Source organism: Pseudonaja textilis, chromosome 6 (genome assembly GCF_049901715.1).
Source record: "Pseudonaja textilis isolate UNSWEBS1 chromosome 6, rPseTex1.2, whole genome shotgun sequence".
Taxonomy (NCBI): domain Eukaryota; kingdom Metazoa; phylum Chordata; class Lepidosauria; order Squamata; family Elapidae; genus Pseudonaja; species Pseudonaja textilis.
The window spans coordinates 26,683,236-26,707,489 of NC_141995.1; the positions used below are offsets into that span (position 1 = coordinate 26,683,236).

The following is a 24,254-nucleotide window of genomic DNA, read 5'->3' on the forward strand; positions in this document are numbered from 1 at the left end:
ACGGCCAACCTGGGCATTCGTCACATCTTCACGGCCCCCTTTCATCCTGCCAGTAATGGGCTAGCAGAGAGAGCTGTTAGGACCACTAAAGAAGCCCTGGCCAGGTTCAACAAGGATGACTGGCACCACAAACTATCCTGTTTCCTGTTAAGCCAGCATTCAACCCTTGCACAGTAACCAACAAGTCCCGGCCGAGCTTCTGATGGGCAGACGCCTGCGAACTGTATTGGACAGGCTCCACCCACATTACTGCCCTGACTCTCCTCTCGCTTCCACATCGGGAGTAGGCATTTTGTCTTGCAGGAACCCGTGTTCGCGAAACTTCGCTGGCGACCCATTGTGGATCCCAGGAGAAATCGTAGCCATCACAGGACCCAGATCATACCGGGTTAAGCTGGAAGATGGCCGGGTCTGGAGACGACATCTGGACCAGCTTCGGACGCCAGGGCACCCTTGTCAGCCGCGACTCGGGGCACAGACCGGTGAGAGTCCGCTGCAACTTCCACACAGCGACATCGACTCCGATGACCTGCTAACGCTCCAGCCGGACCAGAGAATCCAAATGATGACTGCGGCGACCTGGCGTCCAACCCATCCGAGCCAGACGGCGTGAGGACACTCCCAGCGCCCAGCCCTACTGACCCCGGACCTACTCCGACCGAGGGTGGTACTCGGGACTCATCATCGAGCCAACAGTCGCCAACGGACTCTGATCCACTGAACAGCACACCAGAGTTGCGCCGCTCTGGGCGTCAGCACAAGCCTCCCGTATACCTCAAGGACTATGCGTGTTCGCATCTGGGGGAAGGGGTGTTATGTCCCTGGACCTTGAAGAAGTTCCCACCAAGGTCCGTTCGGCTGCGGGCGGCTGCCCCTCCTCATTGGCTGGGTTTCCCCAGCAGCCTGCTATAAAAGCAGGCTGCTGGGTCCAGCCCTTGAGCTGTTCGCTGCGAGCCAGTCCCAGGCTGAGCAAGCACGTTCAGCCCTTGTAAATAAACCTTGTTGCACTAAGCCCTGGTTCAGCCTCTTATTTCCCATACTTAATACCAACGGTCATAACTTGAGGACAACCTGTATTTGCTTACACATTGTATTGAAAATGAGGAAGGAAGCTACAAAACAGGCTTTCTGGGAGGATTAAATTTCAGCTAAAAGATGTATGTCTCTTACAAATTCTCTAGCGGCAAAAGGATGTAATTCTTGTGCCATCTAAATACACAGGGAAAATAACTCCTAGACCAGCTTATCTGGTATGTCAAATAAGAACTGTAGAAACTATAATCCCCACACATTTGGAAAAGACCAGGTTTGGAAAAGGATGATTTAACTATAATGCTTGGATAGGTAAGGTATTGGCATCATGGTCATATTGCTTATTAACAAAGTAACTGTTGTGTGGTATATGACCACTCCAAAAATAAATAAATAAATCCTGTTTACCAATAGACAAACTGAAGTGTTGAACTTCTTGGTCCACTTAGTGTTATTTATTTTATAAACTTAACTTTGCCCTTTTGGTTTTTTTTTTTTTTACAGATGGGCACAATTCCAAATTGTGCTGCAGTCACCTACTGTTTTTATTTGCCAAGATTGCCTAAGGGGCATTTGTAGTGCCTACAGTCATTCTTGTACATAAAGATGATGCTGGCAAGATGGTGCTTTGTTTTGCAACCTGACAGTTTCTCCATTAATTGTTCTTTTTCTTTTAATAAAATAATCTGAAATAAAAAATAATGTGAACTGTGGGATAAACTAGCAGAGAAATTGTTTACTTCCTCTTGAAGATTCTTCTCTTATTCCTGTGCCCACTCTCCACTCCCTATTCTGCCAAGATTTAAAATGAGAGACTTGTTTGTTCCAACTGCTCTAAGACAACTGATGTAAGAGTAATGGTATAGTAAACTATGGTCCATCATTTTAGTTATTTAGGAACTGTTACTGTAAAATATATTCCCACCTACCCAACTAAATGTATCCAATTGTGTTATAAGTTGACAGCTATAAACAACAAATGCTCAAGTTTTATTTTTTTACTTTCTGCGAAGTATTCATTTCTCTGCACTTAATATTAAATGTGGACTACTTGGCATTCCTATTTCTTCTAAATAATTTTATTTGTAGAGAAACTATGATATGGATAGATAATTTTCTGTGCTTCACCCCAGAGATATAATGAAACAACAACAAATACACTATTAATATAATTCTGTGAATGGATTTTCCGAGTTTGTAAGATAACTCAATAATAAAATGTATTATGGAGGTGTTTCTGGGGCTAATGAAAAAAACAGGGCATCAGTGTTTCTTAAAATCAATTGTACATACTATGGGGGAAAATATTACACATATATACATAGAGATAGATGCTGGTTACACGAATCACTGAAACAAATGAAAATGGGATTATTTGATTTTTTTAATATTGAAGGGCTAAATTATATATTAAATATGTAACATGCAGTTGGTTTTTTTTCCTTTTTCAAATTCCTGCCTTAATTATTTTTATAAATAATTCAAAGAAGGGAACATGCTTCTACCTCATCCTATTTTCATACCAACAACCCTGTGAGGTGAACTGAGCTGAGAGAGAATGACTGGCTCAAAGTTGCCCAGCTGACTTAGATGCCTAAAGCAGAACTAGAATTTATAGTCTCCTGGTTTTTAATCTGATGATTTCATATTGGATTTCCCACCCATCTCTTTTTCAAAAACCCATAAAGGGAAAAAGACACTTTGTGAAACAGTTGGCAGAGACAGTTCAAATTAATGCCATTCTACCGTTTGTGATAGTTTTGATTAAGACCCCACTCCATATGCTAAAACTATTATATTTAATGCATTTCTTTGTGTATCATTAATGAAGTTTCAGGATAATAAATATATTGACAAATCATATCTACGGCCTGTTAAAATGGAATATTTATATTGGAGCTAAATTTCTCTAAGCTACGAATTGGATGACCTACTGATTTAATTGGAATATTCTTGCAAATCAGATTACCTTGCAATATATGGATGGGGAATAGTCAGGCAGGATGGAGAAAGAATAAAAATCAATATCAAACAAAATTGCAAGGGCCTGGGGCCCTTGTTCTCAGTAGCAAAGCAAACTGCCCATCATGAACATCACTTTCTGTTCTTCCTAAAGGCACTTTTCAAATTGTCAGTGTGGAATGAGTGCATGGCAGGGAATGTAATTCATCTGATCATTTTCCAAAACACATGAAACTTTTCAATCTAATGACCTGTTTTATATAGCCTCTTCTGATGTAAGCTGTTAAACCTTCACTTCCAACTATAGTATATTAAGCCACATGAAATACAGCTTGGATATAAAAAACCTCAGTATTCTGTGTAAAATTCTTGCTTCTCAGTTGCTGGCTTGGAGACACCTGATCAGTTTTTTTTAAAGAAAGAGTTATCAGTTTCAAGATAAAAAACATGATTGTAGCAATAAATCTAACCAAGTGAAATAAAACTGGAATAACTTAAAGTAGCTATGCTTGCATGCAAACATTTTACATTCAATTTCTAGCATTTCCTGAAAGGGCTGGAAAAGAAATCCACTTAAAATCCAGGAGGGCTATTCTAGGTCAACAATGGTAATTGGTGCCTTCATACAATGCATTAAGCCATATCTTGTTTTACACATAGTTTGTTGAACAAGCATTGCAGCTTGCTGCACACATAATGTCTATGTCAAGATTCTGACTAATGAACTCAAGCAAATCAGAACTCTGAGACTAGAATCCTCCTCAAAGATCTTCTTTATTGAGTACATCATATTGGCACAGGTCTAAAGGAAAACCAACTCTAAATCTTTCCTGCGGTTTCAATATAATTAAAATAGGAAATAACCCCATCCCCAAGTGTCACAGGTCATATTGGCCAATTGGGTTAATTGGTGGGCTCTCCAGGCCCTCCTTCTCTGACCTTATCCATTGTCAGTAGAGATGATCTTGGTTCTCACGAGAAAACTCTCTGTTGGGTCTAGTAAGGCATTCCAACCTCCTTCCTCCCTTCCCACTCTAAAATGTGGCAACTGAGGAACAGAAAAATGGCTGCTTCCAGGTTTGGTTTGAAGTTGACAGTCAAGCTGTAAACCATGGTTGAGTTAATATAACATATCAAACAAAAACAAAAAAACAAAAAGCATATTATCTGGGAATTTCAGATGGCAAGATTCATGCAGCTGATCCACCTGCAAGGATTCATTTTGTAAAGTCTTATACATTTACAGGCAAAGCAGGACCTACACTGGAACCTGTTTTATTATTGAGGGACTTCAGTGTCAATATTTCTTTCCTAAAACTGTTACTCAAAGTGCATATGGTATTTAATATAGCTGAGTAGCCTGTTACGTTTGTAACACTATGAAATGTCATGTTTAGAAGACTTGAGATGAAATGTTTGGCAAAGTAGCTAACTTTGAAAGGTTATGTTTGCTGTGTCATCTGTTTATAATGTGAGCATAAGCCACAAATAGTGCTTTATTTGCATCACTCTTTTCTAACTTTGCTGTACAGATGCACAATGTGGAGATTCACAGGAGAGCATTTCATCAGTGCTCACTCGGCTGTCTCCAAAGGTTTTTGGATTGACAATATGAAAGAACAACCTGTTCTACCCATATATCCACAAAGGGAAAGCCAAAATATACCCTATTGAACATTCAGTTTTATAACTAAAATGAAAGCTTGCTTAATTCTGTGTTATATATTCAAACATTATGTTAGATTATACAGGCATATGTACCGTGTACCTAAGGGGAAAAAGGTGCACAACGTTATCCAAATCTTTTTCACCAGCCGTGTAGTAAAACCACCAACACAACACAACACCTCTCTGCAATGCCTTAAAACATTTGGACTGTTTCTCAGGGAAAAACACAGCTGCTTGGAGGGTTTGTAGAAAGATGCTATGTTTTATTCCCATTCCCTCCAAAGCACTTTCTGGAAATGAAATCCAAGGCATTGCATAAATCTCTTTCATATCACTGCTATGCACAAGATGCTGTTTTACCTACATTTTTAGGGCCATAATATACAGTTAATCCTCGACTTATAATCATTTGCTTAGTACCATTCAAAGTTACAGTGATATAGAGAAAAGCAACTTACTGTCTTACTGTATGACCATATATGTATGACCTTACTGTATGACCTTACTGACTTACTGTATGACCATATTTCACATGACCATTGCATGATCATGATAATCACATGATCAACATTTTGATGCTTGGCAACTAGCATATATTTAACACAGTTGCAATGTCTTGGGGTCAAATGATCACCTTTTGTGACAAGCAAAGTCAATAAGGAAGTCAGATTCACTTAACAGCCTTGGTGAGAAAGGTAGTAAAATGAGCCAAAACTCAGTTAACAACTGTCTTGCTTAGCAACAGAAATTTGAGTCTCAGTTGTGGTCGTAAATGGAAGACTATCTGTATATTATCTTTGCATTTTTGAAAGGCACAATTCTGGGACCAAACAAAGGTTACAACTCATCTTGGTACACGAGAAAATAAATCTTAGTGAGCATATAATTTCTCTTGCTTTTATTCTAGTGCAAATTTTGAAATCGTTGTTTAGGAGAAAGCTATGTTTGGCAATGGTTTTATTATTCTTACCTCTTTTAGATAAACATACACTGGTAGAGTTTTCGTAATAGATCTTATTCTTCATTTAAAATGGCTTCCGTAAATGGTAATTCTACCTCAGTCACCACATCTGAAGCACTAGCACCAGAAGTGGTATTCAGCAGGTTCTGACCAGTTCTGGAGAACCCGTAGCCGAAATTTTGAGTAGTTTGGAGAACCAGCAAATACCACCTCTGACTGGAGATTTTACAGTATCCTTTCCCTGCCATGCCCACCAAGCCACGCCCACAGAACCGGTAGTAAAAAAAATTGAATCCCACTACTGCCTAGCACGTATGCATAAGCCAAAGTTGAGAATAATGCAATACATTATGCAAACAGAATAGAATGGTGGTTTCCATATTTATTTCATCATTTGTGAATTTAACTATTAAACATGGTCAACTGTGGTTTATTTAACATTATGTGTGAACCTTATTGCCCTTGGTGATTTAATTGCTGAATTTTTAACTGTTAGTTTTTAATGATTTTTTAAATTGTACATCATGCAGAGTCATGATCTTTCAGAAGGGGAGCCATATAAATATGATAAACAGTTGCTTATTCTATCAACCATAGTTAAAAAAAATAATTTCTTACAAAAGATATAGAAATATAATCATTGCAAAGTCTGCAGACATCATAACAAACGTTTAAAAGTTTGTATATATAGTTCAATCTGGGGAATGTTTCACATTCATGTGAATAAGCCAGATGCTTTAAAACTAAGATAAAACATTAACAGGTTTAGCCTAAGTTTTATCTGTGAGATTGTTCCATGTAGATTAATTAGCTATGATTCTTGCAAATTGGGATGTATAATCTCTCTTAAAAAATTGTATCTGACCTTCAGGAAAGACTCAAATGAACAATTATTAAATATAAATTATAAGACAGATAATAGCAAACAAATAGCTTATAGTTACAACATCCACTTCCATTGCTGCATATCAAAATGAGCAAGAGATGTATTCTAAAAATGCTTCTCCATAGGAAGATGTTTAAAATTTGAGGCAGAAACTTTCCCTTTGCTATGGATCTTTGCAGCTAGAAAAGATATAATTCATTAGCTTTAATATCATTCCAAATAAGAATTATAAGAGGAAATATCGGCCCTAACCTTTCTTGAAATTTGTTCAGAAATTTTAGACATGGTCTTTCTTTTCTTCCCAGTGTATCCACTCTTCTCTGAGAAGAATAGAAAAGGGAATAAGATGAAACAAGCCACCAAGAAATGATGAGAGAATGACAAGGTCAGTGATAGTTAGAATGTTCTCATTTGGAGGTTGGTTCTATGTTCCTTTAACTCTCCAAATATCATTTCCAGCATTGCTTACCATTGGCTGTTTAATGGGAGCTGCACTCAATCAAAATTCACAGTGAGAAATTTCTTATTCCAGAATGTAGGGTAGGCACAGATATGACATGTGAATATAATCTTCAAGGTACCTACCAAAACAAGGGGCTAGTACTTTCTAAGGAGCTCGATTTTTAATAGATTGGAAGTTTGAAACTTGATTGTTCTAAGTTCAACAAAATCTAGGACTAAATCTAGTTTCAAAAGCATAAATTTTTCTGAATGCAAAAGCAATAATGGAAAACGATGCTTTCAAAATGATTGTGATGCAGAAATACATTTATGTAGTCAAAAGAGAAACTTTGTTGATTTGTAGACTATAACCTCTGTAGAATTTAAAGCAACAGTATTACAAGAAACTATTAAAGCTTGGGATTTCAATTCCCAAGGAATTATGAAACAAATCCTATAGAAATCAGGCCGGAACTGCATAATTATTGAACTGTTTTAAATTCTGGATGTTGTGAATGATATAATTAAGTAAATTAACTATAATAATATAAGCTCAACCTAGTAGAAAAGCAAAGTAAGTTTTATGGATGCTATTTAATTAGGAACTGCATGAAAACTATAACCTGAAGCTAATTCTAGGACGAGTTCTCTGAAGACTTAAGAATGTTTGCCAAGTCCTGGAACAAAATGGATTTTTGAAAACGCACACAAATGTTGACTGGGAAGGGATACATCTATTCTGTATTTTGAAAGTGATAAAAACCCAGCACACAAACATGTATTCATACTGCAGTAGTGGAGTTTATTTTTGAAATGACCACTAGTCATGGCCACTAGCTGAATGGTTAACTAACCCTTTTTGGGAGAGGGGAGCTTCAAGTCAGTCTTGACTTCTACTGACTACCTGGACAGGTTCCTATAGTTTCCTTGGCAAGATTTCCAAAGTGATTTTCCATTGGGTGCTTCCTGGGGCGATAGTGAATGACTTGCCCAAGGTCATCCAGTTGATTTCATTTTTAAGGTGGGCTAGAGCTTTCTAATTTCTAATCTAATGCTATATCAAACCTTCTGTAAGTAAAAACAACTTGGTACAAATATCTAATTATTTGTATAAAAATGGCTTTCTATGAAAATTAAAAGAAAAATAGCTAAGTTCTTCTTTGTGACACTTTGCTTTGCCAAGAGAGGATTTGTTAATGGCCAAGCTGTATTTTGAGCAGAGATTTATTATCACCTTCCCAGTCAATTAAAATTCCTGATATTACTAAGGCAGAATTCAATCAAGGTTAATTGGGGCTTCTGAAAACAGCTTTTCCAAAGGGAAATAACTCTGGGATGTACATCCTTGGAGTAGGAGTGATTTGTCAGCTTTAAATAACTTTCAGAACAGCATATTGCTGGTATAAATAGAATCCTCCAGACTTTAAATGCCTGTTGTTTTTGTGCTGAATATATTTCTATTATAATTTATCATAATTACTTTGTTGTTCTTTTTCTATTTTGTCTATTCTCCTAAAAGGAAGAAGAAACAATAACAATGACAAAACACAGAAAAGAAGGCACTGAGTCATCATAGCTTTTCAGTTATACCATGAGTGGTTTGATATGAAATCAACATATAAGGTTTGTTATTCCACCACTATTTAGCTTTGTAAGTAGGGCTTTTCCTTTTCTCATTCTGTATTCAAAAGGACAGGTTACATTTTGGAAAACTAATTTAGAAATGGGAAATGTTTGGGTCACCAGATGGGTCCCATACAAGGTGCTAGGAGTCCAGGAACATCTGGAGGCCATAAATTCCTTCACCCAGCTTAGTCAGACTATCTCACCTGGAGCATGTTGTCAGGCTTCATGGAAATTATAAATACATAGTTTTATTTGATCAGCCTTTATGATAAAAAAGACAAATAAGTTGATACAACTCATTATTGGGAAGGTGAAAAATTAGGAAAATAAACAACATTTCTAATTAAAAGTTTTGCACAGTTGTATGACTCGGTGAAGATATTTGGCTACCTGAAAAAAGTAATAAATTAAAAGTTATCAGTATGACCTTCATATTTGTAGATGATCAGGGAACATCATGAAACGGACACTATATAATAACAATAGCAAGGGTTTCTACCTCTCTAGATTGACAAAGGCAAAACCTGGAAATGTATGGAGGAGACATGATTAAAGAAGACAGACTGCTAACAAGGAAAAAGAAAGAAGGAAAAATGCAAATAGTATGCTATTAAAATGTCACTCAGGTTTGCCACTATTTCCACCCCTCCACCCCCCCCAGTGTCAAGGTCCATTGTGAAGTACTTGAAGAAAACATCATGGACCATATCACAAATTGCAAATTGCAGGCCATGGAAGCAGTCTTAAAGAGGGATAAATAATCATTTCAGCAGCTTGATTTGTCAGGATCTGCAAGCCGCTGTTTACTGTGTAGTAATAGCCCATTGCCAACAAAGAATTTAAAAAAATGAAGAAAAACAATAAGGGGAAGACCTGAATTGCATGAGGGTTCAATTTACTTCTCACAATATCCTGTATACACATTGCCAGCTGACAGGATTTTGTTTTTTCTAAATGCTGCTTTCTGCACTTTTCAAGAGCAAAATTTCTCTTTGCTTTATGTTTGAGCTGTATGCACATATTTTAAAATTAAAAAAGAACCAAATCCAATATAATAGTAGTCTTTGGATGCAAATGCTACATTGGAGGAGAGAAAGGGACTGTGTGAGAGAGACAGTCAGGGTGAGAATGAGTGGGAGAGACAGAAAGAAAGATGTTGTTTTCCAAAAAGATAGAACCTAATGTTTAGAATTGACTATGTAATTAAATAATGAAAGTAGAAAGAGTCTTCAGTAGATAATTTCTAATTAATTCTCTGTATCCCTCATGGAAAAGAATCACAATTCCAAGAAAAAAGAAGCTGGCACATCTTGAAGGAAAGACTAACTAAGCAGCAATGTTCTATATGAAAGGTGGTGTATGTTGAAAGACAAGCAATTCAATCTGTAGTTTCATTGGGAATACACACATGAATGAGGGCAGGAGAAAGACTGTGCAGCATTTGAAATCCATTGTGGAAATATGGTTTTAAGAAGCAAGTAATGTTTAGCATGAAGAAAAATGCAAACTAGGAGAACAGAAAAAGCAAATGCAAACACCAACGTTTATTCTTATGTTGAACTGGATTCAAAAGGCTTAAGAACTGTGATCCTGTACAACCTGCTGACCGTGTGGAGATACCCAGATAGTTTTCTTGACAATTATAAATTACCTCCTGTGATTTTAAAAAAATCCTGGGATTTCCAAACAGCCTCATCTGCAAATTAACTATTTTTTATTTTATTTTATTAGATATTTTATTGAGTTTTATAACATAAAGTTAAAATAGATGCTGGCACTTAGCTAAGCTATGGACCCTTGTCAAGGATAGAGTAGTTCTGATTGAACATAGTGGAATTTATATATAGATAAAGATAGTACTGGGGAAAAAACCCAGATGGGTCTTACCTTATTTATACAACTACGAGAAAGTAAGTAGAATAAGGGTTGTTCTAGCTCAGGGGTGTGAAACTCAAGGCCTGGGGGCCTGATCTGGCCCACAGAATGCTTAGATTTGGGCCGCAGGACCATCCTGGAAACAGTGAAGGATCGGTCCATGGCGCCCTTGCCAGCAAAAACAGAGCTCAGGGAAAGGGCATGCATGCCCTCCCCAAGCGCCATTTTTGCTAGCAGAGGGTTGCAGGAGGCCATTGCAGCCGAAAATGGAGCTCAGGAGCCCATTTTCTCTGGCAGAGTGCTTGGGCTGCCATAGGCACCCCACAACATGAGTGACATCATGCTGGCCATGCTCAATTTGGCCATGCCTCCCCAAGGTCAAACACAACCCTGATACAGCCCTCAATGAAATTGAGTTTGATACTCCTGTTCTAGCTGATCAGGAAAGGACTCATGTTCTTACGTGCGCTGCAAAATTAAAGAAAATGGTTTCAGATTTCATGTTACAGCTTGAAGATGCTTTTCTATTTATTTCTTTTTCTTTGCACAGTACCACTTTGAAAGCTTCCGTGTGAAAACAAGTCTATGGGAAAAGGACAGCTACATTTGACTTGGTGAATTTATCTAACTATAAAACTTGAAATAGGGTTTGTGAATGCTGTACAGCACAGGCACAGCTAGAAAAGAGTAGATAAGTTGATGCTGGAACCCAAAGTGTGATTCAGAAAACCCTGCCTTTCTCTTCTCATAGGCACAGCAAGTGCAATAGTAAGTGCTGTCACTGCCATCATGTGTGTTGAAACCCATATGGGGAATATATGGGGAAAAGCAATCTGGAACAAGCTGGGCCTGAAGCAAAAAAAATAAAAATAAAAAACAATCTGTCTTATTCTGGAGTTCTATGTTCAGAATTTGCAGTCTGATTTGTTTAGTCCTCAGTAATAGCAGGTATAGTATTACCTACCTTCTCTCCCCATCCTTCAAGTTTCTGATTATTGAAAAACCCAAGGCAGAATTCTGGGGAAATGGCAAATGGCAAGTTTGGAAAAACAAACAATGGACATATGTTTATGACAAACTATCAATCTACCCTATGTATACACAGCACAAGGCATACTGGAAAGATTTAGATGACCTCTAAAGAGAAACTGGATATAGATATGGAAATACCATAGATTCATATGTGGGAGGCTTCATGTACTACACGGGTGTCAATCACATGATGTATTGCGATGTTTCCCCGCTTCATGGAGCTGGGATGGGCGTGGCCAATGCATGATGCATCTGGCCCATGGGCCGCCAGTTTGACACCCCTGATATACTAGAAGGACTATGAGGATGTGTCATTATCCCTTCCAGACAGAGGTGGTATTCAGCAGGTTCTGACAGGTTCAGGAGAACCAGTAGCAGAAATTTTGAGTAGTTCGGAGAACCAGCAAATGCCACCTTTGACTGGCCCTCCTCCCATCAATTCTCTGCCTCCCGAATCCCAGCTGATCGGCTGGGTCTTTTGTTGCCCTGCACAGGAGAACGGAGCTGGAAAGCAGGTTAGTGGGGTGGGGAGGAAATGGGGATTTTTCAGTATGCTTCCCTTATCATGCCCACCAAGCCACGCACACAGAACTGGTAGTAAAATTTTTTGAATCCCACCACTGCTCCCAGTGCTGACCTTAGCTCTGACCTTGGGGTTAATATAGCTAATTTCTCATTTGAAATGAGAAAAAACTGTTATAGGCTATTACAGGCTTCTATTTACATATGTTACCTTATACTTTGGTACCATGTTTAATCTACAAGCATATTGGTACCCTATGACTATTGTTAAGTGTTGTACCTTATGATTCTTGACTCTTGACGAATGTATCTTTTCTTTTATGTACACTGAGAGCATTTGCACCTGGTGTTTCCAATCACACTTGGCCAATAAAAAATTCTATATATTCTATCTATCATCTATCTATCTATCTATCTATCTATCTATCTATCTATCTATCTATCTATCTATCTATCTATCTATCATCTACTTTCCCATCACCTAGGGTCTGGATATTGGGTCAGGCTCAAAAATTATTCATGGTTTGGGCCTGAGATTAACAATGTGGCTACACTGTTGCTTTAATGTATGGAACATGATAATACATGAAGGAATTATGGAAGGCTATTATCCATTTTAGAAGAAGAGAAATTTATTCTACAATCAGGCAAACCACTCAGTGATAATTTAAGAACAAGCATAGAGAGATTTCATCCCTTCCTCTGTTGTTTGGATGACCAATGTCACCACATACAATAAAAACTATATTTTAAAAAGAGAGATAAATCCCAATTAACTTTAACACACATTGAGTGCTCAAGAAAAGGAGATACAGAATTGCCCTGATCAAGAGCCATAGATCATGGAAAAAATGCTTCCAGCAGACCACAAGATAATGTTGGTTTGCCAACATTAAAACATTTTCTATAAAGAAATAGGAACAGGAGTCAGTGTTTATAAGTGTGATTCAAGGTTGATATAAAACCTAATTTTCTACATCAAAATAAGATCATAAAACTGGATTTAGCCCAAGTACAATTAAAACATAAATTAAGGACCTATATAACTTATGGCTAGAATGACTGCCACTTATTTCCCCCTAAAATATCAAGCGTTCTGAAACAAATTAATTTTCTGTTTCATTTTCTGGATTCTTCTAAACTTTAATTTTAGACTACTGGGATATGCAGTTCCTGTGCCTTTCATCCTTAATTCTCAGATTCTTCCTTGGATCCCTCTGAGAGTTTTGCTTTTATCTTTTCAAGGACTCAAACTGGAATATCCCTTAATGTCTCGTGATAAAGAGCTACACTGCTTGTGGAAATGTTTACTATGTGTCTTAGCCTGTGAAAATGTGTGCTACATATCTGAGCTGGCAGTTTGGAGGATATAGTCACAACAATTTTCTGTAATTTCAATTAACATTTATTAAGCACAGATAATACAAACATCTTGTGTATTTAAGACCTATGGCATGAAAACATATAATTTAGCAACAACTTTGAAAAAAAAATAGAATTCAAAGCTTTGTCTGTGAGACTCAGGCTGTGCATTATGCTATACTGGAATCAAATCTATGTGGGAATATGCATTGAAATGTGGAGACGCATATTAAAAAGTAGTAAACAGCCACACGACTCTACCTGCTGGCAGTGTAATTATGATTTTGCACACTTGAAGGCTAAAAAGAGAGGAACCTGCTGGGATTTTTCTTCCTTAAAACAGTAAACAGGAACTCCCCTGAACCTCCATAGAAAAGCAAACTGCCCAATTCCCAAACCATCATTACCATGCAGACACTAGTAAAATTTCCCCTCTGGTATATTTGCAGTGAGTGTGACTAGCAACGATCCTGTCATATCAAAGACAATACCTGTAATTCTTTATAAACTTATTTTTGAAGTGTTGCGAAGAATTGTCACTAGATGGCACAAGAGGTTTTTGCAAAAATCCTTCCAAACTGATCTTAAATCTGGAGATGTTACTTTCTCGAAGACCTTCGAGGAAGAGAAAGACCTTGATTATCAATCCCACATGCCCAAATGATTTCATAATGCATCCTGTAGACAAGGATGTTGCAGTTCTCCCATTCACCTCCTTCAAGAAGAAAAGCTGACATTTGATAATTAACTTGTATTGAATATACTGCCTATATAAAAAAATCTATATAAAGTTAAACAGTTGAATTGCAAGGGATTATAAATATACAAACAGAAGTCTTGGAGTTATGTTTACAGGGCACTGCTTTCTTCCCAACAGAGAAATGTGGAACTATTGTGATTTCACATTAAGGTCAGATAAAATGTTTGTCAAAGACTGGTCTCCTTTTGTGAATTCTTTAATGAGGACATAAACACCATTTTCCTTCTAATAACTGCAGTGTATAAAACAATCTTACAGCTAAACTATTAGAGTGGGGATACTTTCATCTTTCAAGGCATTTCAAGTCTACATCATAACAGGAAGGGCTCATAAAAGAATGATTCTTCTACAGCACAACAACTATGAATCTGCTTCTTTCTGTTCCTTTGTCTTTGACCTGTCTCTTGATCTTAGTGATGACAGTATAGACTGTCTCCCGCACACCCAGTCATCTATACAAGAGCATCACTGAAATTCAAGATTAGTGTGATGTTCTCCAAAATGTTCCATGTTATGTGGGGAATAGTTCAAAAGGGGTAATTCCAGTAGTGGGATTCAATTTTTTTTTTACTACTGGTTCTGTGGGGGGTGGCTTGGTGGGCATGGCAGGAGAAGGACACCGTAAAATCCCCATTCCCTCCCACTCCTGGAGGAAGGTTACTGCAAAATCCCATTCCCTCCCCACCCTACTAACCTGCTTTCCAGCTCTGTTCTCTTGTGCAGGGCAACAAAAGAAGACCCAGCTGATCAGCTAGGACTTGGGAGGCAGAAAATACATGAGGGCAGGGCCAGTCAGAGGTGGTTTTTGCTGGTTCACCAAACTACTCAAAATTTCCGCTACTGGTTCTCCAGAACTAATCAGAACCTGTTGAATACCACCTTTGGGTAATTCTGCAGCTGAGTATTTGCTACAGCAAAAACGTTACCCCACCCAACCACATTTTCTGGAATGAGACTCCTTTACAGATAGGACATTTTAAAATGAAATACAGCCCCAGTACTTGCAGTCTTTTTCATAAGGTCTGTATTTCATTGATAGTAATGCAATTTTCAATGTCTCCTAGATATGGACATGTTTGATATGTCAATTTATTTTAATTATATTTTCATAATCCCTCCTCTGGTGTTAAACAAATGACAGGTATTACTGAGTATTTAAGCTGATCACTTCTAACTCCATTCTAGATTTGATTTTGCTTCCAGAACTCTCAGCCCAGTAATGTAATCCAGACAGGAAGCACACCCAGATTGACTAATTCCACTTTATTGTAAGATTACATTAACAGATTCTTGAAAGTCTAAAAGTACACTTATCCCTTCCCTTTGTTTTACAGCTCAAGAAACTTAGGGAAGGTCCTTTCTGAGATAATAGATAACAGATAATCAGAGTTGGAAGGGACCTTGTAGGTCATCTAGTCCAACCCCCCATTCAAGCGGGAGACCCTACACCATTTCTCACAGATGGCAGTCCAATGTCTTCTTGAAAGTCTCAAGTGATGGCGCTCCCACAATTTCCAAGGGCAAAGTGTTCCATTGGTTGATTGTTCTCACTGTCAGAAATATATTTGCTATGCCCGCATTCCTTCTTATGGACTAACCTGCCTGTTGTACAAACTTTGCCCTGGCTGTGGCTCTGGAATGGGAGAATTCCTCACAGCCAATTTGCCACAATCAATTCACTACAGCCAATTCGCCATGGCCAACCCACAATCTCTTCTAATTAGAAGCATATCAATACATCAGTCTAAATTTTTTTATGTCTTTTCCACACTGTGATAAATCCATAATGGGTGATACTCTATAATGCACAACTATTGAAAGTTTTCTATTGTCAGCCCCATATGGAAATATGCTCATCAAATACATCAAAAATGTCATCAAGTATATCATCAAGAGGAGTAATCAGGCAATTTTTGCATTGAACAGAGAACCATATAGTACTTGACAGGCAGATATATCAGACTTTCTGAAGCTGTTGTATCAATACTTGGGGTTTAAATTCAACAGTGTAGAATCTTCTATAATAAAATCAGGCATTCTTTTGATATAATGCTGCTTTGCAACTGAACATGAATTTGGCAAGAGCCACTTTAACAGAGTTAATAGAACTTTACAAACATTTGCAAAAAACAGTTTTGTGTGGATATTCCAAGATTGGAAAACAGCAGAGTTCTATGGAATTTTGGAAGCCAATGTTCTGAGTTGTAAATCTCCACAAATAGTAACCTGACCTGAGACTGATTCTTCATCACATATAAAGGAGATGGTATCTTTTGAATTGTGGAAGACACACAATGGACATATCATTCCATAATTCCAAGTTACCTGCAAAGAGAGTAGGGGGTTGCAAGCTAATGATCAATTGGCAACAAACTATAAAAAATCTGGAAAGAACAAAAAGACCCAGAAAAATGAGCAATTTGTTTGTCAGCTTGCTGACAAACATGAAAATCAACAATCCATGACAATTGTGGAACCCCACTTTTAGCATGGTAATTCATGCTGTAAATAACTGCTTGTTCAAAATGTTTCTTTATGTACTTTGTGGCAGAATTTACAGAAAATTACCATTAGCAGAAATGCTAACACGAATATTTAATTGACTTGTACTAACTTTAGTCGGTATGAGCCTTTAAGTCAGTTTTTCACTCCTGGCCACTGCCTGGACTAGTCCTTGTCTTGACAAGGCTTTCCAGAAGTACTTTGCCCTGGTCTTCTTCCTAAGGCTGAGAGCAAGTGAGTGGCATAAGGCTGACTTTATGCCCCAGGTAAGAAAGAAAACCTCAGGGTTTCCTGATTTCTAGCCTGGTGCTACGTCAAATTGGCTCACTGAGTCTAAGGTCACCAAGAAAAAAGATGTTAAAACTCAGGATCCAAGTTCTTTTGTCTTTACATTTATACTTCATTTTATATTATTAATCTTGATATGATATAACAAAAAGTATTATGCATTTGGAATCATGGTAAGCTTTCATTTTCTTTATAGTGGTAATTAGCTTCTTGTGAAAAGAGGAGGATGTATTGATAAGCCAGGTTTCTTCCAAAAGAATAACAGACCAACATATAATATATAATTTGTATAAGTCCTCATAATGTTTTTGTAGTCAATGATTCAATGTTTGCCTGACTTGTCTTGACATACATCCCCCTGAACTCATTAGAACTGAATTTTTAACATAAGCAGATTTTTTAAAATTAAAATGTACACTTTTATTAATCAAGGTATTGTGATGACCCAGGGCATGCCACAAAGGCAACCCAGCCAGTTAATAAGTAGAGGTCCCTTTATTAGCTCCCACTTTGTCCCCAGTGTTCCAGTTATTTTCTGGTCTGGAGAAAAACTCTCCCAGGAACTTGCAACAGCCTTTGGCTGCAGATATTCCAATCCAAAACAGTGTAAACAGAAAACTTTAAACTATAAATCCAACAAAGCAAGATAAGGTAATAAGTTTGGCAGGGTAGGACAAGGAGTTCCAGAAGTGAACTAATATGGAAGTAAATCAAACCAGTTGGGAGGATGCCAGGAACTCAGATAACAGCAGCCAACATTAGATTAACTCGACATTTCTTCTTGACAAACGCCCTTCCCAGCTGGTTCTCCTTTAAACTCCCTCCCTAGATGTGCCTTGTGAAGGGAATCAGGGCCCTTTCCTCCCTCATAAGCCACACAACTCACGTTGCTCTCTTCTCCATTCTTAACAGATAACAGATAATCAGAGTTGGAAGGGACCTTGTAGGTCATCTAGTCCAACCCCCCACCCAAGCGGGAGACTGTACACCATTTCTGACAGATGACAGTCCAATCTCTTCTTGAAGGTCTCAAGTGATAGTGCTCCCACAACTTCTGGGGGCAAGGTGTTCCATTGGTTGATTGTTCTCACTGTCAGACAGTTTCTCCTTATTTCCAGATTAAATATCACTGCTGGCTCATATTTAGCTGGTTGTCCACTAAGACTCCAAGATCCCTCTCACAGTTACTGCTATTGAGCCTGGTTTCACCCAGTCTATATGTGTACTTTTGGTTTTTCTTGCCTGAGTGCAGGACTTTACTTTTCTCTACATTGTATTTTATTTTGTTAGATATGGCCAAGTGTTCTAGTCTGTCAAGATCCATCTTGAACCTATCTGGATCTTGAACCTATCTTCTTGGGTGTTAGCGATTCCTGCCAGCTTAGTATCATCTGCAAATTTGGTAAATTCCCCTTCTATTCCCTCCTCTAAGTCGTTAATGAAGATATTGAAGAGTACTGGGCCTAAGACGGAACCTTGTGGCACCCCACTGCTTACTTCCCTCCATGTAGACCTAGATCCCTGAGTGCCCTAAGATGAAGAGGGGGTGGGCCTTGGTCTTCCTCCGAACCCCGTCTCCCTTGTTCTACCTCTTCCATGCTCTGCCCAGCCTGACTTTGCCCTCCCCCAGTTTCTTCCATGGACAGTGGAGCCACCCTCCTGCTCCCTGGTGGCTGTTCACCTTCCTCCTCTGATTCAGACTCCGACAAGGGCATGATAGGTATTTTGTTTTGAAGTGCAAGAACCTAAATTTCTGCTGACTTTTATGGCAGATTCTGATCTTATTTTACTCTAGCATTAGGAACTAAAGAAAGGAAATACCAGCTAATAAATAAATACATTTTTGTTATGATTTTATACAGATGGTAACTATGCAACTTAATGGGATTTATTTCATTCTGCTTACACTATCATTCTCAAAGTCAGGAGTTGCATAAGTCTCAATCTATTTTGTACTACTGTGTTACAGTTTATTTCCTATTTTTAATAAAACCAAGGGTAATCAGGAAGTACGTCACGAGATGGGGAATTTTATGCATAGAATAATAATGCAATTACGTGAACAAACTGAGTAACTCAGTTTCCTGCATGACTAGTTGCTCAACCACTAAATAATTCAGTTTTCTGCATGACTGGTTACTCAACTTTCCCACTGTATAATAATTTGCTTGTAAGCATCCACAGAAGAAAGTATAGATATCACAGAGTCTTAACAATGTGATGCATATCTTTTTGAGTGCTCTGAAGGCAATTGCATGTTTTTCAAAGTTTGGATTAACAAATGTCACAGAACTGAATTAAGTTCTGCCAATGATTTCAGAATCACAGCAATATTATTTTTTAACTTTTAAAAAATAAACAATACTGAGGTTAGTTTCTTTTAACCTCTTTAAATTAATCTATTGTTATACAGTTATTCATTATGTGATAATTAGCACTATAGAACTTGCCTGAAAGTACTGATAAGAGCTCGATTGATATAGCTGAACTTCCAAATATGTTACACAACTTGAGTAATAGAGCAAATATCCTTTGGATTACAGTACAGCAGACTATCATCCTAATATACTGATTATTCTCCTCTTGTTTCACAGGTAGCCATGATGTAGAAAGTACTTGCTGCACAGCCAGAGTTTCAAGCGAGTCCGTGGGTAAGACAATATAGATAGAACCTTGAACCTTGTACCTTGAACGGGATAACTCCCTCCTTTCGCCCATGCATTGGCTAACGAATGTGAGGCTCGTTAAGTGCACATGATGTATTTCAGGGTAGGGAAGGCCATGTGGGGGGCCCTAGTGATGGAAACCACAACCTGCCTAAGACCACCCAAGACCTCCCTGACCCACTGAAACACCTCATAATGCCCACAATTGCTTTCGCCTCCACCCAACCTGCTGTGCCAGGTCACTTACCTTGAGAAGATCTATCAAGCAGCCTCCTCTCCAGTCTCTCAGATGCATTCAGATGCTCCATTTGGGGTTCTGCAAGTCTCACCCAGATGAAGTAGAGCTTCTGAGGGACAGTCACAAATTCTCCTTTCAGAAGTTCTGTTTGGGCATCCAGAGGCCTCGCCAGGAACGTTGCAGGTGGATCCACCATTCTGAAGCTCCATTTCAGCCGGCAATGTGCCAGGTGAGGCCTCTGGATGCCCAAACAGAGCTTCTGAGGGGCAGATCTGCTCCTCAGGAGCTCCATTTCAGCTGGCAGATGTTGCAGAACCTCTGTAGTTGTTCGTAAGGGCGAACAACTCCCGTGGTGCTGCAAGATTAGTAGTTTTGGGACTTGTTTATAAATGCTAGGGGCATTTATCGCATAACTTCAAACATTCGCTAAGAGAATGCTCGTAACCTGGGGAGTACCTTTAGCAAATACATTCTGCTATTGATGAAGAGAATATTTGTAGCTCAGGGTTGAACTCTGAGGTCTTTTCTAATCCTAATAATGTTATGTAGTTTGGCAATGAAATCTCTGCCCTCCCCTCACCAAAAACCAAGCTCCGAGAGCACCAAGGACCCGACAGAATCTGCTATCTTGAATTCACAAAACCTAAAAACAAAACATTGCTTTGCCCTTCCTTTGTTTTTGTTCAGGAATGCTGCATGACGTGCTGCATTTTACTGCAACTAAACTGCCTCCACTAATGAATAGTACACATCATTTACCAATATTTACAGCCTGAAACTTTGCATTTACATGAAATAGAATGGATTTCGCTGGACTGTCTTTCCATCTCTCAAGTTTCCTACATTCAAAGACTGATCCAAGCTGTTTTTTTTTTCTCTCAGCTCTATTTAGACATGAACATGCTAATAATTATTTGGGGCAGAAATTAAGTGGGCTTCCTGAAAACTATAGCTAGTCAACATTTGTCTTTTTGGCCAACACAGAGAATCACCAGTCCATCAGTGCTTGTTTGTTTCACCCTCTCAAATCTGTGACAAAATAATATCCTTTCCCATTCAAGAAAGAAGGGTGGTGCTGGGAGAAAAAAATGGTAGCATTTCCCTGGATTTCTGTGTTTAACTTGGTACAGGTATGTACCGTGTTTGTGCTTTCCTAAATCCCTAATGCAAGATTGCAGAGTTCTGTATTTTGATTCTTACCTTATTGCAGCATGTTGCTATAATAGGACCTGAAAGGTAGGGGTGAGCCCGAAATCCTTTTCAGTGACAACACAGACTGTCCCTCCAAGCACAAACAATGAGATTGCTGATTTCGAAGCAGAATTTATTGCTCTGAAACAACACCTTCCCATCCGCAGATATTACACTGCTGGCATAGGGATATATCAGAATTGCTCACAATTGCAAGCTTCTGGTTATGTCTTCATCTGATTGATGGGGATTTATTTTACCTGATACTGAGAGTGTCCCTTTATAAAGAAGAGTTATTCGGGGCTATTCTTTATTGCATTTTATTTTCCTTTAAATACCAAAGAAATAAATTTGAAGCCCAAAGTTCATTACTTTCAAGTGATATACTTTTTAAGAAGAAGAAATCAAGAAGAATTGTTACAGTACAGAGAAAAAGAAATTTGTTACAGTTCACCATATCACCATATATTGCTCAGGAATTCATTTTGCAAAGTCTTCACAAATAAAACAAATAAAAGGCTGCTTCACAGAGGGTGGAATCAAATCTCACAAGAAGGCATGGATTTTGCAATCACTAAGGAGGGATAATTACTTTTCAGTCACACTCCTACCTACAAGAATAATTCAATCTGTTAATTTTCATTTGTGTGATATATAATGGATAAGGAGAAAAAAAAAAGTTGCACTGCAACCCAAACTTGAATAATTGCAGATGATTATGCTATAACAGAACTTGAAAAAACATGCCAGAAAGATTCTTTAAACTTGTAGCACAAAGAACTCTCAAATGCAATGCCTGAGCCAAAGAAACCATTTCACTATGCAATAATTGTATGTGGTCAATGAATGCTGATTGGCCAAGAAGTGCCTCTTCAAGCACAATAAGATGATAATCAATCATTGGACTTGCTTTTGTCTTGCCAAAGTTATTTAGATTTCAGCCAGCTGGTTAATAGCCTTAGGGCCACCTGCTTGACTAAAACACAGAGAATTTCCTTCTGGCCGCAAATGAAATTGGAGTATATTGATTTGTGTGATAATTTGGGCTTGGTGGTGATGATTAAATTTGGCTTCTTAGTCTCCAGCTGAAATTCAATTCAGATGAATGGCTGCCCTTTTGAGTCCTACAAAACAACATTGCACGCTGTCATCACTAATGTTCACAGTGTTGATTGTTTTTCTTCTTCTTCACATTAACAACGCAAAGAACGTCTGCTTTTTTCTTGATTTTGTCCTAGCTCTAGGCAATTGAAATCACAATGATAAAAGTGTGCTCACTATATAATCAGAAAGTACAGAACTTAACTAAGAGCATTCAAATATTTCCATGCTCCCCTGCCCCTCTACGAGGCAGAACTTATGCTGAGCAGAGAAAAAAATATTTTCATAACACTGAAGTGCACAATATATTCTTTATGGTGAAGTGCTTTCTCTGGCCTAAATCCAGGAATTATGCCTAAATTATTATGGAATATTACTGGATAGATACTGCACAGTCCTGTGGTATGAATTATAAACACATTTCAAATATTCAATTTCCTTCACATCTTGCTTTGAACATATAAGAACGTTATTAAATGGGATAATGTTTGTTTTGTTTGCCACTACAATTTCGTACAGATTTGTGTAGCTAAATTTTGGAAATCTAATTTTTGGAACCTTGTGTGGGGATAGCCTGGGGCATCTCAGTGTCAGGGTTCCAAGTAATACGCCCATAGCAAACAGAACTCCTAGGCAAGTAAGTTCCTCAAAGAATAGTTTTATTGGACAATAGTTTTATCGGCATAGGCTGGTTAAAACCGACTCTGAATATTCCCGCGTTTTTTACCTAATGAAAAGTAAATGTTTCTCCCCCTTCCCAAACAATCAGTCACATGGTCCAATCAAGGTCCCGCCCGGTTGCCTGGTAACATCGATCCCCCTCTCTCCAGCCCCCTGTGGGAAAGTCCTTGGTTCCCAGGAAAAAGTATTTTGTTCTGGTTACAAATCCCAATTATCTCTATTCCCCCCCTCTCTATCCCCTAGTTCCAGTGTGGCAACACTGAAGTCTCAAAATGGCCTCTGTCAGGTCAGCTTTAGAGTTGGCACTCAGCCCATTACAACAAACATTATGGGCAATAATTGACAGATATTTGACCAAATAACCATGTCACATACATTATGATCAATTAATGTTACACAACCATTCAACGCCCTGGTTCAAAGGACACACAACTTTCTAAATTAACCTATATGAGTCTCTACTTCCCTCACTTGGAGGAGATTAAAAATAGTGATAATTATAGAATAAATCAGTAAGAAAATGATTTCTCACTACTAGCACTGGATCTTTCTTAATCTTGCATAGTTTTTAAAATTAATATCTGGAAGGGTTTTCTTAGAGAAAGTGAGCAATATTTTGAGCTTTTCAATCAATATTCTCTCTTTCTTTTTATGCTTCCTTTGCAGTCCAACTCACATTTTGGCTTTGTCTGTTGCCTGAGAGGCACTGCTAGACTAAGAATGACGGATGTCGCTATTTCCACATCTAAGGGAAAAAAACCCCTCCAAGATTCAATCTCAAGATTGTCATGATGAGAGAAGATGAATTTCCTGCCTCCACCTCATCACAATTTGCAGTACCAAAATGAATCAATTTCATACCATGTGGTATTTTTGTTGCAGGCCTTTGCCACAGATCACATCTCAAGTAAAATAATAATATATTGTATAGATGTCTTGCTAAGGCTACAAAGAATAACATAGTACAGTACAGCATATTTACATTAATATGGCAAAAGTTCTCTCTTCTCTCCCTCTCTCTTCCTCCCTCCCTTCCTCCCTCCCCCCACTCTCTGTGTGTATGTGTGAGAGAAGAGACAGAAAGAAGAGTTCCAATCATCTTAATTTTTTTGCAAAATACAAAATTTTGTTTTTACATATACTGGATCAAAATATCTTTGTTTAATCAATACAAATCAAAACCATTACAAATGAAAATGTTTATTTTTTTCTAGTCTTATTCTAGAATAGACAGCATGACTTTTTAATTACAATTTGCTCTACTGCTTGATACTGAAAAAATCTGTTTTAGTCTCAGGTTTTTGTGAAGATCCATATTGCTGCTAGAGTATGAAAAATGTGATAGACTACACAGGGATTCAATTACATGTACTCCTCAACTTACAACAGTTCAGTTAGTGACTGTTCAAAGTTACAACTGAAAAATTGACTTATGAATGTTTTTCACACTTATAACTGTT

General features: G+C 38.1%; 2 long non-coding RNA genes across 2 annotated transcripts in view; both read left to right on the forward strand.

The window, feature by feature from the left end:
* Positions 1-8,510, forward strand: part of LOC148125428 (uncharacterized) — a 30,948-nt gene extending 22,438 nt beyond the window's left edge. Inside the window, exons 2-3 of the long non-coding RNA XR_015744112.1 lie at positions 6,815-6,894; positions 8,470-8,510. This is a non-coding gene — a long non-coding RNA (uncharacterized LOC148125428). The remainder of the gene's footprint in view (positions 1-6,814; positions 6,895-8,469) is intronic.
* LOC148125427 (uncharacterized) overlaps positions 1-24,254 on the forward strand; it is a 174,022-nt gene that overhangs the window by 32,332 nt on the left and 117,436 nt on the right. The window lies entirely within an intron of this gene.